This window comes from Bacillus rossius, chromosome 6, assembly GCF_032445375.1.
Source record: "Bacillus rossius redtenbacheri isolate Brsri chromosome 6, Brsri_v3, whole genome shotgun sequence".
Taxonomy (NCBI): domain Eukaryota; kingdom Metazoa; phylum Arthropoda; class Insecta; order Phasmatodea; family Bacillidae; genus Bacillus; species Bacillus rossius.
In genome coordinates this window covers 50,477,672-50,496,263 of record NC_086334.1, presented here as the reverse complement: position 1 = coordinate 50,496,263, position 18,592 = coordinate 50,477,672, and the positions used below count along the sequence as shown (strand labels likewise).

The window sequence follows — 18,592 nt, the reverse complement described above, 5'->3', positions numbered from 1 at the left end:
AAGAAAGGGAAATAAATATAGGTTGATATCTGGAATAAAGGGAAAGTTAGATATTTCGACGGCACGAGGTATAATTTTACATAATTACTATTGTGTTTCCTAATTTATTTTTAATTTTTATATTATAACTTCATTTTTGTGTTCACAGACGGTCTCCGATAGCGTAGTCGGTTATGGCGCGGGAGCAATAGGCTCTGAGTTCGAATACGAGGCGTGCAAGTAGCAGTAAGTTCAGTTTTAGTAAATAATATAATCCTCTCGCTAGTTTAACCGGCGTAATGCAGGAAGTTATATAAAACAGAATTACGAGTGATGTTAAATGCGTCACGTTTGATGGATGTATATGTTTCGTTAACTGTGTAAGAGAAGATACCAATAGTAAAAATTTAACTTTTTAAACCTGTACTGTATATGTATTAGGTCAATACAACTCACAATGTAGATAGAAGAGCGTGAAAGTTAAAAACGAGATAAAATGGTACGAAACCAAATGATCGCGTAGTTGCGACGGTAAAGCTTCACCGCGATACAAATAAACAACTGAAACCAATTTACAGTGCAATTTTTCGAAGCTATTACATGCTATTTACCAGTTAGAAGGTCGATGATAAAAGTTTTTATGGATCAGTAAATAAATGGAACGCATTTCCTTGTAGCCATTTTTTTTTCCGTCAGAGCAGGACGTCTGCAGAATTTCGTAAAGAAGGATAGAGATAGAGTTTATTACATAACTTTATGTTGTATTAAGCTGGAGTCACAATACCACGGCGAGGCCGACACGACAGGTCCGACAAACCTTCGTTCAGCGTTCCAGCACGACAGATTTAAAAGCGTAGGGTCACAATACCACGACAAAAATAACCCGACGAAGTTTCAATTTGGCCTTCGGCAAATGGTAATATGTGGATTACAAATAATTTAAAAAGTACAATTTTTTTTAAATAACCAAGCCAAAAACTCGGAGCAACTGCATTCAGAACTGATAAATATTTAGTTAACTTACCGTCAACTTCTTCTACCGAAAAACTATATGTTATCTAAGCCCACGCTTTTTCTTTTTTTGGCTGGTTTCTGTAGTCCTTCACACCAATATCATACAAAATAGCATGAGCTTGGACTTTACTAATTAGAAGTTAGTTCCATGTTAGCTGAGTTACTAAGCCAGCTGAGTTGATAAATCAAATAAACCTTTATGACATGACATCATACGTCTAGGAAGTTTTGTTTTTGTCGGCGGAAAAAATCTGTTTCAAAATATCGGGTCTAGTTTCAAGTAGGAATGAAGCTAATTAAATGATTTGTTGATGTTAGTCTTGGTAATCTGAATGGCTTTCAGTACTGCGACACTTAACTGTGTTTTGTCAATTGTTCATATTTTGTTCATTAGGTATGTTGAATTATCATTTTGTTTGCGAAAGCGGGGAATTTTTGCCCTCGCTGGGGACATCGGGACAGACAGCCTGAAAGCGTGACTGTCCCGCCCAAAGTAGGACGTATGGTCACGTTACCTATACTACATATTATAATAAATCTGCCCGAAAGTACAGGAAAACTTACAATTTGTATATTCATTTAAATTTTTGTGGTTAACTTACCTAAACTTTTATTTGGCGCAGAACAAAATTAATAAAGCCAGAAGATCAAGAAAATTAAGAACTGTGATAGAGCAAAAACAGCAGTTTTGGAAAATCCGTGTATCCCTTGCACCGACGATCTGCAGGGTGACTGCTGTGACAACAGTTATGCGAAGACGCGTGATGGGTAAGAAAACATATTTGTATTTCTTGGAGATGAGTGATCTTGACGTTGAATTTGTTACGATGTGTGAGGGTAAAAATTAGCAGGGGGTTTTTCACGAGTCAAAGTAAGGGGCAGAACAGATGAAGATTTTAAAAAGTCTATGAATTTATTAAAACCATTTGAAGGAAAACAAATGAAACATTAATTTAGAAAACAAAATTAATGATTATTTTTAAATATGATATAATATTTCAACACAATTAAGTAGATATATAATATTTTAGGTCCACACACGAACGCTTACTTGAGTTTTAAATACTTATGTCGTCTACGAAAATATTAAAATCGTAAAGCCATATTCTACTACACACGGCTCTATTTCAAGTAAGCAGCATTTTTTTGTATTTGATTATTACATCGTTACTGACGTGAGAATTTGATTTGATCATGCCTTTTTAACATTACATATAGGTGCATTTTTATTTTACAACTTATACATCTGCTGCAGAAATAGATAAATTAATACGTGTTAATGATATAAATAGTCAATATGATTATGAACACAAAGTCTATTATCAAGGATCGTCTCTTGCCTATTAGTGAAAATTAAGAAAAGAACATACCGAAGATAAGTTACTGACTGAAGTACCATCAAATAAATAATATGCGTAAAGACACATAGTGCTCTAAATATCAGTCACTAACCTTCGGTGTTGGAGGTCCTTGTTTGGATCGTAAGCCCCAACAGGCAGGGAGTTTTCCGGACTGGAATTGTAAGATTGGTAGTGCTTAAACTACAGCTGTAATTTGGAATGTACTCAGATGCTGCAGTTTCTTCTCACCTTTTCAATTAATTCTTATAATGCCGTCATTTAATTTAAAATGATTATAAAATATTTTGTATGATAAGGAATGATATGTCTGCCTATCACGCTGGTCACGCAGACAACATTAACCTTTCATTATACGCACCTTACACTTTAATTAAACTTCATCTTTCCAAGCTTATTTAATTTGAATAAAATTTATTCTACATTAATTCTCTAAATAGCCCATTGCGTCGTGAAGTCCATTAAAGGAGATCGTTCTGTGCTTCGTACTCAAATACCAATGTAGATTTGACACTGCTGTACAACGGCTGTAATATGTTATTAAACATTTTGTTTCAGATCACCCATCCAACTAACCACACTGACAACATTTTCTTTGGAAAACACTCAACCAGGTTGCTCTCATTGGCCTGATGTGTCAATTGAAGTAACAAACCCTACAAAGAGCAGTAACATGCACAGTGACCTGTCCACTACAAGTCAAGTAAATCACACTGCCATACCTGACCATTATTGGGATGAATCAGATGTTAGTGTTCTACCGTTATCACCAGCAAGTGAAGTCAATAGCAATGGCCTGTCAGAGTATCCTGCATCTACAGAAATAAGTGGAAAAAATGCAACTGTATTAGTTCCTGAAACATCTACCACACCAGTACGAACAATCATTCAGGGGCGTCGTATTTTTGATATAAATCACATGTTTTCAGAAGTAGCAAGAATAAGTAGACACAGTAAAATTTTTGACTGTAGCTTTGATAATATGGTGTTACTTAAAGAAGAGAGAAAAGGGATGGAAAGTACTTACTACTTCGAATGTGATATGTGTGGTTTTTTCGGAATCTCCACAAACAAACAATGGATGGATGGATATTAATGATTCCTGGGTGAGTAGTATGTTACTAACAGGTCAAGGATTTACTCAACTCAAAGACATTACTTCAAATTTAGAGATGCCATGCATGGCAAAAGAAACTTTTCAAAGACGACAAAGAAATCTATCGGAAATCATTAAAGAAGTTGCCTGGCAAAAAATGCAATCAGCTGGAAAATAAGAAATGGAGTTAGCCCTCGAAGCAGGGGAGGTTGATGAAACTGGAATACCGGTTATCTCTGTAATAACTGATGGCGCATGGAGCAAACGATCTTACGGAACCAATTTCAATGCTTTATCAGGAGTGGTATGTTAGTCAGTTTACTGATTCTTATTGTTGTTTAAGCAATGTGAATTATGTATATTTTTCTGTATCGTGTATTTATTTTGCTTCCAGGCATGTATCATTGGTGCCAAGAACAGAAAAGTTTTATTTATAAGCACAAGAAATGCTTACTGTTGTATTTGCGCCCGAGCTTCTTCCAAGGGTGAGGAAGTGAATACCCATGTCTGCTACAAAAACTGGGCAAAGTCATCCACTGCGATAGAAGCTGATATTATAGTCGAGGGCTTCCGGTGCAGCGTCGCAATGCATAACTTGAAATACAACAAAATAATAGGTAAGTGTAAGAAAATATCAAGATATCTTAACTCTATAAATTACTTTTTTTTGTTAGTTTCAATTTATCACGCGCATGTTTTACGCAAGGAATATAAGGGAAAACATATATCATTAAGGCTTATAACTCAGCAACTATGCATCTTTCTCTGAATACAGTTAACTTAAAAAGTAACAAAACTAATTTTCTATGCTGTTTATAATGGTATGTAAATATGAATATATGTAACGGAAATTATTTTGTGAGAATGTAATTTCCTTTATGGTAATGACACTAATTTAGTTCTGACTTTTGAACCATGTTAGCGAATTCGTTATTCATTACAAATTGGGCAAACTCAAGTAAACTTTATTGTCAATGAATATCATTTAGTTTTAAGGTGTATCCTTATAGTAATCTAGAATTTAAACGTTATAAAGTTATAATTGTACAGTAACCAAGGAATACAGTCTAAATTTTAACTTCCAATTTCACGGTTTACAGATAAACATTTAATTAATTCCCGATAATAAAACCGCCCTAAAATACTATAATATTTCTATTATGTTGCCAGAATTATTTCCAAAAAAAATGTGTTTAATTTATACCTTGTATCAATATTATTTTTGCATACAATCGCAAAATAAACATTTTGGATGTTTTTATTTGTGTTTATTAACCCAACTAGCTAAAATTCCGCGGCTTTGCTCAAGCTTTTTCAGGAGATAGCTCATATTGCACCCTTTTTAAAAAATATGTAATATCCAAAATTCAACTAGTGCCTATATCCCCTATGTTATGCGTGTAATATTGACTGACTTTGCTTATGACTCGTGAATGAGATAACTAGTCTAAATATTTGAGCTATTTGTCCTTAAAAAATGTTGTTAGGGGGTTAAATGTTTTCACAAAATATACGGGAAGTAAAAAGTGTGAACCTATTCTAATAGGTGTAAGATATTAGTTATTTATTATAGAAAAAAAACATTTAATATTCCGTTTAAACGTATTTACAGAAGTTAACGGAATTTAATTTTTAAAGTTACCTTTCTTCTTAACGGTGGTTCAATATAAGTATATTGTTGAGTTGTCAATAACTAATGTGGTCTAAATAAAGAACGGTCCAATTACATATATGTTTAATGTAATCATTTATTTTACCGTGGAAAGATTTCTTATTCTATCTAACATTGGCATTGAAATATTCAAAGCAGAACTGTCTTCAAACATTTTATCAGCTGCATCCACTTTTGTATTTCAATGAACCCATTGACTAAATGCCCTCCAAAGCATAGTACGTTTTTGTTAATCTGACCAATTCCAGGTCTTGGACTGAAGAACCAGAAAAACCTTAGATTTTTCAAAGAACGACGAAGACTAGTTCCCCAAAACCTGTTTTGTAACATGACAAAATGCATCTTTACAGAACTGTTATGGTTGCTGAAGACTTCTTTATTTTGCTGTAGCCCCCTAAAATTCCTGCTTATAATAAAGTACAAGAACGTCAAATTCACATTACTGCAAATGTTTCTATAATTACTTTCAGTATGATTCCGACAGTAACAATTGGCATAAACCCCATTTCTAATGATTTACAAGTTACAAGAAGGTATCTTTAGAAATTCACTCTGATATGGTGCATATTGATGTAAATATTATTTACATTAATATTTTTGTCGCATACACCATTAATTCACTATAACCTTTTATTGGCTTGTAATCTGTGGGAGGGTAGAGTTCACATTTTCATTGAAATCGGCAGTACCAAAATAATGATCGTCCCATACTGAGGCTGCCAGCAAATAACGGTGTAATTGTTTTGGGTGCCAGCTTGCGTTGCAAAGGGGCTAATTTTGAATCATATGTAAGGCTTAAAAGTTTTTGGATTAACAGAGGAATTGTAATATGATTATACCTATTATACTTATAATATTTGTAACAATAATTATGGAAATACCGCTCAATTGTTGCCACTGTTTTCACTTGTTAAATAATCTGACTACTTAGATTGCCAGCTCATATAATTGCGCTCATTTTGTTTGTGGGTTCCCTGCCAGGTGAATAAAGTAAATATTTATGGCCCTTTTTTACTGAGCGCTATATCAGTAAAGTAAAATGCACTTAATTTTTTACCCCCTAGCACTAAGGAACTAGAAAATGTTAAAATTTCATTTGTCATTGAAACATAAGCCTATATTACTAATATTTTAAAATGCATTTTTGTTTCTGTTCAACGTTACATACATTACAAATGTAGCGTACTTTCTAACATTTGAGCCGCTGAGTAGTAGGTCACAAATACTAATTTATGTGTTGTTAAAACAATACTGATGTATGGATACACAAACATTGTGCTTGTTTTGTGCAGGTGATGGTGACAGTAGCGTAATGAAGCAGCTCATTGCATGCCAACCATACGGACCAAACTTTCACATTGAAAAAATTGAATCCAAAAATCACATAATCAGAAACTACAACAAAATGCTTAGAGATATTGCATCTAAAACCAGAAATGCATCTGGTTCTGTACCTTTAGTGGCGAGACGTATTATGATTCGGACCACCAACTGCATCTTCGTGTGGCAGTAACAAGTGCTATTAAGCACAGAAGTACTGAAAATTTGCCTTTAGCGAGATAAGATTAATGAATTAACAAAGGATATCCACAATGGGCCTTCTCATGTGTTCGGAGACCATGGGAAATGTCACGAAAGAGGTTATTTTTGCAAAGGGCCAAAGGATGGTGAAGTGTGTGTAGTAGAGGACCTAAAATCGGTTGGTATGTGGGATGAAATAGTGGCAGCAAAGAATCTCGTCGCTCACCATGCCAGTAGCCTCATTCATAATGTTTCTACCAATGACGTGGAGAGGTTTAACTCCGTTCTCTGCAAATTTGTCGGAGGAAAAAGAGTAAACTTTTCACTACGTGGTGGGTACGAAAGAAGAAGTAATCTCTGTGTTATAGAACATAATACTAAAGGAGATACACAAAAACTTATTACAAAACAAATGAGGAATAAAAGCCCAGGTTTTTTTTCTGTAAAAGCAACATACAGAACAAACAAAGATCTGCAGAAAAAAGGATAAAGCGGCTCCAAGAAAAACCGAAAAAAATTAAACGTAGGCGATTAGTAATGACTGGGCCAGATTGTCACTATGGCAATGTGAATGCAGAACCTGAAATGACTAAAGAATAATTCCAAAGACAAAAGCAAAACTTTTTGGTAAAACTTAGCCTTGATGAATGCGAAAGAAATTCTCTTCAGGCTAACACTACAGCTCAAATTAACTCTCAGCTTTGGTTGGCAGAACGTTCTAAACGGTTAACAGCATCTTCTTTCGGCCGTATTTGTAAATTGAAATCATCAACACCAAGATCAAAAACTCTTATATCTTTAATTTACAGCAGATTTCAAGGATCGGTCGCCACAAAATACTGATTGGCCAAAGAACCTATAGCCCTAGAACAGCTAGAAAAAACTCTCGGCAAAACGATTACAGCATCAGGATTGTTTGTTGACCAAGAGATGCCTTGGTTAGCAGCTACCCCGGATGGTCTGATTGGCGAAGATTCAGTTGTCGAGGTGAAGTGCCCTTTTTCAGCATCACGCCTTACTCCAAAAGAGGGTATACAACAAAATAAAATAAAATTCTGTCGTCTTGAAAATGGGGAACTACGCCTGAAAGAAGACGACAGGTATATGTATCAAGTACAGGGACAAATGCATATTGCTCAAAGACAGACGTGTTATTTCGTAGTGTGGACTCCCTTGGGCATGCTTGTCCAAAAAATTGAGCGAAGTAAATCATTTTGGGAAGGAAAAATGGTAAAAAAGTTAAACGACTTTTACATAGAATTTATGCTTCCTGAACTTGTGGATCCGCAATATCCGAAAGGATTACCTGTGCGTGACATAAAAAAATAATGTACACAGTTTTGAAACAAAAGTTTCTTGACAAATTGTATTTTGTTGAAGTGTGGATTTTTATTTTCAAGACATAGTCACATATGATTTATTTCTAACTATACATTTGCATATATTACATTTATGTACTTATTGTTTAATTCCGTTACATTTGTTACAACTGAGTAATGAACTTGGTGTGTTCGCTCTTTCCCCTGTGTGTATATTTGTTGTGGACATGTTTTATACATATTGTTATTTCATGAATTTGTTATAAATAATTTAAATTTTTATAAATACTAAAGTCTTAACTTATACAAAAGCATTTTAGATTTTGTTTGAACTAAGGTTACTTTTAAGTAAACTTCACAAAAATGACAGCATAAAAATACAAATATGTTCTAGGCAGTCTCAAATAGGTATGATTCTTAGAAAATTAACATTGTATAGCTGATGAATTAAAAAAATTATTATATAATACCACTACACAAAATTTTATTTCCATTCGAACTTTCATTGTAAATATATAAAATTAAAAAAAATGGAAAATTTATGAATGCCGCCGTAATAATAATTGAAAACGATTCACTATTAGCTGCGAGTTTGTGATAGCCCATTTCACGCGGGTAAGCGGACTTCGTTTGATGCAGTGCGAGTCTCAGGAATATGCTACAGTTTCGCTCGCAATACAAAGATAATACGTTATCAGAATTGTTTGTCCATGAATTTTAAATTAAAACGATTCTTTAATAAAATACTCGATGATACACGTCGGAAAGTAAGATATTGTCAGTAACTTAATTTACACCAGTTCTGAACTGAAACTGTTGTTTAATAATTTGAGTGCGATCATTGTGTGTGTGTGTGTGTGTGTTGGTATGTGTGGGTGTGTCATGATATTATGTCAACTTAAATTTTTTTGTTTGTTATAACTAGTTCTCGTAATTAATTTTGTATTTATTCGGCTGTCTTTTACACTTGAAAGGCAATCATAAATAATTTTTGTTAGAGCGTAGGCCTATTGTCAATCTTAGCAAACTTGTTCAACTAATAGTAAAAAGCCGAGACACGTATATTACAATTCATAAAAAACATATATAGATTAAACTAATATTTACTTAAATTTAAAAACTAGTTGATACAACTATAATATTTAAGCTAATATCTAGATTGAATTATAAAATCTAGAGACGCGCGAGTGCTGTTGCTGTAGTTAGATAATTTGGGCCCTTTTTTGTCAAACGATTTGTTTTTATATTTTATTAATCCATATTTCATTTAAAACTTTTGTGTTAAAAGTTATAGTTTTACCTTTATCCATGTTTTTTATATTTTCGCCTAAATTTTTCTTATGGTAACTTGTAATAAAATTACAATATTGAAGGGCTTTCGTTGTATTTAGTACACATTGTACCTTTTGTTTGTATTAACAAAGCAACTGTATTTGTCTTATATAGGATAAATGACACATGAATACACTTATAAATGTTTTCAATTACTCACTAGATTACACTGTGTTAAAAATAAATGAAATGTATTAAATGATTACAATATAATTTTTCAAACCATTCATGGATATGTGAAATAACTGTACTTACAACTATTAGGTTCTGAATAATGTTAATTTGTATTTTTTTCTATTGTATATTACGCAACTCGACGCTATGAATAATATTTTACTATGAAAGAGTTCATTATTATAACTAACTACTAGATATTTTGTACGAAATATATCGCTCGACGTAAACATAACCTACTTTTGATCATTATAAACAAAAATAAAATGATTATTCTAATATGAGTAACTCATCTACGAAAAAACCACAATTTATTTAACTTGCTTCCACTTACACAGAATTTGTCCTTCCTATTGCATGTTTTCACCAATTTACTACACATATAATTATTCTTTGGAAAGGAGAAATATATATTTTATTAAATAATATTAATTATGTTTGGAGAAACTGTGACATCCGTACGCTTCATAGTCTAACATCTTGACTACATGTAGCTCATACGATTATAAATCAACAATCAGAAAGGTCCTCGCGAGACGTAAATGAAATGGATAGCCTTGGAATAAGAGCTCCGTCTGCAACCAAGGAGCGGTGGTGTGGGAGCTGGAAGGGGGAGAGGTTGGAGAGAGGAGCATGCACGCGGTATCAGCTGTCTTTCTTTCCGCCGTGAGAGCAGAAGTACTGGTGGTTTGGAAACACCCTACTACGGTGGTGACTCTCCTTTGGAGGGGGGAAATGGATAGCACTCCCGCTGTGCGAACACTGCTGCAGCCGCCTAGTTCCAGTACCGACCGCTGTCGCCCGGCAAGGTCGCTCAGCCAGCGAGTGAAATTTCGGGATGTGCTCCCAGGTAGGCGGGCGCCTTAAATTATAATCTGTTGTAACCAGTAATTGTTTTAATGAAATAAGTTGTCATTCTCATTCTATGGCAATTGCAGTCAGTTTATAGAAGTTTAATGACTTACAATTTTTGTTCTATGGTTACTTGTCCTCATTTGGATTGTATTTGGACAGCTCTGGTATAGGCCAAACGTTTCCTTGTGGCCAACCACTTCAACGAGGAAAAAAATCCATTTTTACATCGTTCTTTTTCAATAGTTATTAAGTTATTAATCTAGGTGGTTAAAGTTTTCGTAGTGCATATTAGATGTTAAGCCTACATAGTATGTTTAAGGCTGGAAATTTAGTAAACCATCAGATTGTGGTTGCCTGAAGTAAAGTATTTTGTTCAGTTTTCCATATGACACCATGCTTCATGGGAACTCTATGTAATGGACAATGTAAAAATGAGCGAGAAAAAAGTATCATCAAAGTCACAACAAATGCATGTTAATTCTGAAAAACTTTAAATTAAAATAAAAAATCTTTGAGCTAAATACAATTTCAGATTTTTTTCCTACAAAGAATGCCAAAATAATGTAAATGTAATGTGAATAGATAAAATAATTTATTTAGTTCACTTCAGGAATCAAATACATATTTTTAAATTTTTAATTCGTGTTTTATAATTTACATTTCAACAACATATATAACCATGCTGTGTTTATCGAGAAATTGAGGAATTGTTGGCGTTATCCAACTTACGAACTAGATAATTAATACTAAATTTGCGACTATATCGGTCTTTCTTCGACGTTTAGCTTTCATTGAACTAGACATAGCCTGGATTTCCTCCTTCCTTTGATCTTTTGGTAATTTTAAACATACTGTTGACCTTTGTCATTCGAGTTTTGTTTATTTTTACCATTCAGACAACATGGTCTTTCATGGTCATGGGCCTGACCTTCCATTGGCATTGAATGTTTGGTGACTTGACATTATTCAAGTGTAGGTCGTGTGATTTGTCGTGACTTTTTATTGACGTGGTTTTTTGTGATCATATTTTTTTTCAGTGGCCCAATTTTTTTTGACGCTGAACTTTCACTGACCTTGACCATCTTTGACATTTGATTAATCTATGTTATATGTTTGTTTTTAATTAATAGTAATGATCTAAATTTACCTTAAATAGGCAAAACAGTAACTTGATATAAATTTTAAGTGACTTACGAAAAGCTTTTGGATGAGTGGAAAAAAAAACTTGAATTATTAATATGAGTTGTATGTACATTGACTAAGTGACGAATATCGGAGACAAGTCAGTTCGAAACCCATCGCTTGTCTTTAGTAAATACCTTTATTGTAGTCGCTAATGTTTCCTCGACCTGTCTTCTTTCTCACCCTCCGAGACCAGCAGCCCCGCGCGCTAGTGTGGGAAGTGTCGTGAAGCGACATCGGACCTTCGAGCGAGTTCAGCTGTCCAAACTTGGAACAACCCACCTTCCCGTTCCTTTTCATCCTCACTCTTCCCGCGCTCATCAACAAAAATTAGGCCTTCGTTAAGACTCAATACTGTGCTCCAACTGTCTGCTTGTAGCCTGTGTCATGTAACCTGTATCGAAAGTAGTACGATTGTACTTCTACAAGGTGCCTTCAGGTCACGAAAAAGTTAGGAAACTGTAGGACTGGTTATGAAAAAGTCCAGCAAAAAAACAAAAATAAACTTTAATTCTGCTTTTGCTGATTATAATTTTTCTCTCGACGCTTCACTTAAATTTATAAGCCCAACTCCACTTAATACAATTTTTGACTTTGACTGACAGACAACGCACAGCTTAAACCGGTGGGTCTACAAGCGTGAAATTTTTCACAGGAGTTCCTTATGCGACCAGGTGATGCTTTGCAAGTGGCAGTTGGGGAATGGGCGCTACTGGTACCTACTATTTTGAGAACTGCTAAGTCTGAGACAGGTCACGCGAAGCAGAATTTAAAAGACGTTGTCTTTCTAACTGGGAGATAATCGTATTCACGATTCACTATTTTCATTGCAAATAATTAATTTTATTCTAGTTTTATTTTTTAATGTGTTACATCTTACCTCTCTGTATGCGGCTTTTGGTGGGAGTGATTTTGTGAACGCGACGGAAATGTGTAACAACCACGGTGCTGCCATCTGTGGCGGATGGCGCGAAACAAAGTTCACAAAGCCACATAGCTGCCCCCGGCAACGAATTCCAGCGGCGGGTGCGGAAAGCACTTTTGGTTCACGTCCTGAAATGTTGTTGAAAACACTGTTTGCTTGTAGTTATCACGGTCGGCATTATTTTAAAGGAATTTTACTTTAAATTTCGGATCCGATTATCGAGTTATTAGTGTTTCAGCAACATGAGAACACACGAGTTTGCTCGTTAACGAGGTTAGATGTTACAAATCACTGGCGATAACTGAGTTTCTGTGAGTATGAACATAATTTTATTCGAAAATTGTTGTACAGAGTTTCACTGTTACACAACTCGAAAGTCCTCTTGGTTATATGCTACTTTAAAAAAAAAAGGACTCTGTGGTAGTAAATAGTGACTGCTGTCAGAGTCGAACTCGCCACATCTTAAACCTGAGCCAGTGATGCTGCCGTGTAGCCAGGCACAGTAGGTGTTAGTTTCGCAATAACATAAATGGAAAAAAAATTCTGCAATCTAGTGTATGCCTGTTCAAAATCTTCATCAAAATAAAATAGCCTGTATTCTTATTTTTCTGGATTGATAGCCTGGATCTATTCAATTTAGATTTGGAAAAGATAACACCCCGCAGTAAAATCTTAAACTAACAATTTTACAAAACGGAATTTTATGTATGTATGTATGTATGTATGTATGTTACTGGATAAGTAGCGTGCTAAACCTTTAGAGATCACGTACATTGTTTTATTAGGTCAGCGACTGTCTTTTATTTTACAAAGTAAACCTAAGCATATATATATTTTTTTAATTTTAGATCTGGCTCTATTATAATAAAACTTGACAAGAGTTAAAAAAAAATTCCCTTTGACGTATTGTTTGAAACGTGCCTGGTTAATATTTGGGCATATGTACTCGTAACATGTGCATTTAAATAAAAATTTGCAATTAGAAATGTTCTTCGTCGAATGAAAACTGTAAAGGTACTTGACTTTGAAGCTTTACAATGATCAACTGACGATTTTCAGCAGAAACACGATATATTTTTATCTAAAATTTTCTAAATAAATTAAACACGGAACGTAAAGCCATGCGTGGAACGGTTGCAACTATGCAGTTGTTAATACAGCATGATAGAATCTTGCCTATCAGCTGGCGCACCACAATTTGTTCAGGTGCCCTGTTCACATGAATAACGTATTCGCTACATATAAACTGAACAAACAGTACGATCCATGTTTCGTTTTCTCATCGAGCTGTACAGCTCACAAATGTTTCATTTTTTTTTTCTAAATGAGAAAGGTAAACCTGTAAATAAAGTTTTTTTTAAACGACGAATTCTATTGTAATTACGTGGATTTCAAACGTTTGTCAAACTGTGGCTTGAAAAATAAATCGCATTAAAACATAAATAAAGTTCTTAGAACATAAATAAATAAAACATAAATATATATAGTTCATAAATTATAAATATATATCAAGTTCATTAAAACAGCGAATCCAATTGTAATTACATGGATTTCAAACGTTTGTGAATCTGTGGTTTGAAAAATCAATCGCTTTAAAGGGCTGATTTGATTCAGTATTGTCACATTTTCTTCCGCAAAATTGCTTTCAATTTATGTAATTTTGGTAATGTGTGCGGTCAGGGACGAAACTTCTGGGAAGGGGGGGGGGGCAGACGGAGACGGGGCTTGTGCCCAGGGTGCCGAATTGTGTTTGGGTTGGGGGGGGGGGGGTCCAACTTGCAGAGTAATTATCACTGTAGATGTTTACTTGACTTCGTAAGTTTAGAACGCAAAAAAAAAGTTGTAGGGCAAATGAACCGAAAGATACATACATGTATATCTTAAAAAAAATATATATAATTTTTTTTTCCGAAAACTATCCAACTTGCGGTGTATTAAAAATGAAATGACTGAAAATAAATCTATATATTTCTAGTCTAGTCCGTTCCTGTGTGCGTTTGAGGTTTGCGATTAACAGAGCGGTCTCGCTTCTGAAAACCTAGTTAAGTGTTGGCCAAATTCCATCTATTTTTGGTGTAACGTGAATACAAATAACAGAATGTTGTTTCACTAAAACCAAGGGTCTTATGTTTCATAAATTGAAAAGTAAAAATAGAGAGAATTTTGCAAGAATGTTATAATTTAATTTTATAATCGAGTAGCGATTTTTTTTGTAAGTGTGGGGCAGCCCATGGAGATTGTCAGAAGACGGCATGCGGTGACGTGTAGTTGAAGTCACGCTCTACTCCACCGTCGCCATATTGCAAAACCCAAAAATAATTGCTGCAATTCTGCTTGGCCATGCGTGATGATGGTTAATAATTATAAATTGGAATTTCCTTCGTTAAAAAACAGTCACTTCCATGAAACAGTCCTTTGAAACATTTTCCACTATGCAAACTCTACAATTCCCCCCCGGATGTGCTAGGCGTCCAGCCAAAATGGCGGAGATCATCAGCTGGACAAAAAATCGGTTTCATCAAGTATCTGCGTAGTCACACAGACAGGGCCGCAACTAGAGTCTCTGGCACCCGGGGCATGAATGGATTCATGCCCCCCCCCCCTCTTTTTTTGCACATACCACACCAAAAAGCGGGGGGTTTGGGGGCCCTCCCACGGAAAAATGGTGCTATTTAAGCATTTTACATACCTACATGTAACAGTTTCTGTGCTACTGTACCTTCCATGCATGAACCCACTATGTCCATAAAGTAGTCCGTATAATCACTAGACTTGTTCATTAAATATTTTGAGACGTTATATTGTAAATCAGATTAGACATTCCTGGCATGCAAGTTAAAAAAACTTTTTACCAGTTACCAGTTGTAGTAGGAATTATAATGCAAGCCGGCGATTTCGGCGCCCCCACAGCTTTGCGCCCGGGGCATATGCCCCGCTTGACCCCCCCCCCCCCCCTCTAGTTGCGGGGCCCTGCACACAGACGTGGCTTATCCCTGGAGCGCCTCTCCGAGTTCGGCGCGCCAAACAGGTCTCGGGGGCCTCGCCTCCGTGTGCCGAACAAAGAAGAACCTTTGCCAGGCGACGAACAGACAATTCCTCTTCACGGTGTGACGGGCGTAATATCCACTAGGGGGTGCCTCCCAATTCAGGTCATAATTATATATTTATGTTAATCACAGATCAACTTTTAGACTTTTTCAATCATTTAACTTTCACGAAATGAAAAAATATATATATATATATATAATATACAGCGCATACTTTTTGCATAATTAGCTGCCAAAGTTACATTTCCAACGGTTTTGGGTTGTACAAATAAGGAGAATTTCATTTACTGCAGAACTGAAACTTTTTAGGTTTAACTGCAATGCCACTGGCTACTCCATGATATGGTTACGTTTGCATTTCTATCACAAAAACTCATTTCATGTTTCTTGGCTGTCAAAATAGTAACAAATTTGAGAATTTTGAAATGCCAGGTAAAATGAATTAATATTTTCTGAAAGAAATTCAAACCCTTTCTTGAAGTAATTTTGGCAGCTAATTATGCAAAAAGTATGCGCTGTGTATATTTTTTTCATTTCGTGCTAGTCAAACAATTCAAAAAGTCTACAAGTTTATCTGTAATTACTATGAATATAAAATCTTGACCTAAAATGGGAGGCACCCCCTTAAAGCCACCTACCTGGGCGCACGTACGGTGTGCAGAGCTTCAGAAGAAACCACGTGATTTAAAAACTGATCACGAAATCAGAGTGGTGTCTGTTTACGAAAATCGTTTAAGAATTTGCTGAGGGGATTAGTTCTGTTTACGTATTTAGTTTTTAAACTTATTTTTATGAGAGGGTGTATAGCTATAAAAAAAAAAAAAAAAAAAAAAACGTGTTTTCAGAATTACTTTTATACACGAAAAACCGCGTACGTATTCTTGAAAGAATTCAAGGGACTTTATGCCTTTATCTTCATTTCTGTGCCATATAATGATATGGCCATTGTTTAAATCTCATACGACGGGAAGATTGCGTGCCATTCGTCAGCCTCGCGCTTAGAGGCGATACCGCACTAGCAGCGCCAGCGAGCATCGCACTTTTAACCCCACCTCACTAAAGCGAATACGTCCACGACTAGGCACGACAAAAACAACGTGTAATTCACGTGAGATTACGTATTCCGTGACGATACTCCGCTCACGCCTGTTTGCTCGAGGGACGCTCCGACGCAAGGACCATATATTCCTTGACACGTGACGTCAATGATGGCGTGCGCTCCAGAAGTCACCGGAGGGGTCAAGAGGAGGACGACTGGAAGAAGCGTGACCGCCTGCGCGCTTATCGCGTGATGCGACGGAGCAGTCGGCAGCTGGCATGCACGCAGCAATGCCAACTATCTGCCACGCAATTTCCCTGCATCCACAATAATTTACCGTTAATCGTAAAAAAAAAAAAAGTATCTACTACGGAAATTCGTCAACGTGCCACTTGATACACGCCGCTTAGCCTTACAACGTTCGCTACGAAATACGTGGATAAACATACTACTTTATGTCGTTTAACGTGTTTGATCGTTGAACGACGAATATAAGTTAATATAGGCATTATGCAAATTTAAAAACATTCCTGCACTTTTTATCATTAAGTTACAAATTACAGAACTGCCGTTGGTAAAATAAATGCATGCCAGCACTTATTTCACTTTAATCCACAGTGAGGCTATTAGGAACTGATTGTATGCAATTTAATTAAGGGAGGTCTGAGAAGGAACCAATTATCAGCATGATTTCGGGATCTGAAATCAGTATGTTGGTCGGTGTTCAAAAGCGGGTCCTATGAGACTGTGCCCACCTCGCTCGGTAGACAGCTTTAACTGTGGACGTTCAAAACAAAAGACAGCGAACGTAACAGTATTCGTAGTGTGGAAACCCCTTGTAAAGGACTGTCATTTCGTGTCTGCGACTGTTTTTTTAATGACGGAAAACCTTAATGATTTGTTGTTAACCGTCATAAACACGTGATAAAATTCGCGCAGAAGTCGCTGTTGAAGGGAGTTTCCGCGGCGGTTAATCTTAAACATAATACGGGTTAATATTCTCATCAACGACCACAAAAAAAAAAAAAGTTGCCAACATTTACTTTCGGAAAAATTAACAACTTTCAGATTGTTAGGTTTACCTGTGAATACAGTACAGCTTCTCGGATTTCCACATAAAATACGAAAGTTAGTTTGTGGCATTGAGTTGCCGCTCTTTATCTTCTTTCCTCGCTCTGTGGGTTGGCAGCTGTGTGTGTTCTCGCCTCGCGTGCTGGCACGCATGACCCCGCTCGCGGGAGGGGGGAGGGTGGGGAGGGGGAATGTGGCGGGCGGGAGTGGGAGAAGGAGGGGAAGTGGGAGAGGTCGCGCGGTGAAAGCCAGGAGCAGCACGTGACGCCGCGAGTCTCGCCGCAGCGCACGTGACCCCGGCGCGCGCACTCGCCCGACCTGCGTCGCTTCCTCGTGCGCGGCGCAGTGGCGTGTTGCGGAGCTGCTCCTAGGGCGGGGCGCTTCCCTCCTCGCCGCAGAGTACGAGTGTTACATGTACTACAGCAACTGTCACAAATATGTCACAAAAATAAAATTATTTACGAATGCCTGAACAGTTACTTATGTTCACAGCGCTTTCAACTGTATTTTGTTATTACGTAATTTCGTCTTTTAAACTAAATATTTACCTATGATATAAGTAAACAAATTTTTGTAACAGCTCTTAGTGAATGTAGTCAATATCTTAGCGTTTCAAATGTTAACAAGACGATTTTTACACGTTTCCATGAGGAAATTACGTAATTTAATTACAAATACTAATACCTATTCTGAAGGTAGAAAAAAATACTAACACGGAAAATTATGTGTTTGGTACATTATTATGGAATTACATAGAAAACGTGTTATTTATTAATAATTTTTCAATAAGTATTTATTTCGTCGAGTTTTTTTTTTGTGTATCACACTTAGTAGAAACATTAAATATGGAAATACGCATTACAAATTGTGCTTAAGTTTATTCACCGTTTAAAACATAAAATAAAGGTTTATTGGAGAATTTTTACAGTGTTGTAAATAATTCCCATTCTTTTTTCCTATAATGGCTGCGCTATATTTTTGACTGATGTGGGCAGCTTCCGTAGTGAT

General features: G+C 36.0%; 1 protein-coding gene across 3 annotated transcripts in view; it reads left to right on the top strand.

Moving 5' to 3' along the window:
• LOC134533165 (class E basic helix-loop-helix protein 41-like) overlaps positions 1-18,592 on the top strand; it is a 192,195-nt gene that overhangs the window by 161,704 nt on the left and 11,899 nt on the right. Inside the window, exons 1-2 of one of the 3 annotated variants that reach the window (XM_063370530.1) lie at positions 1,919-3,751; positions 3,842-4,064. The exons of the other annotated variants lie outside the window; for them this stretch is intronic. The gene's annotated coding sequence lies outside the window, so the exon portion shown is untranslated. Of the gene's footprint in view, positions 1-1,918; positions 3,752-3,841; positions 4,065-18,592 lie in introns of those variants that run through there. 3 annotated transcript variants of the gene reach the window in all.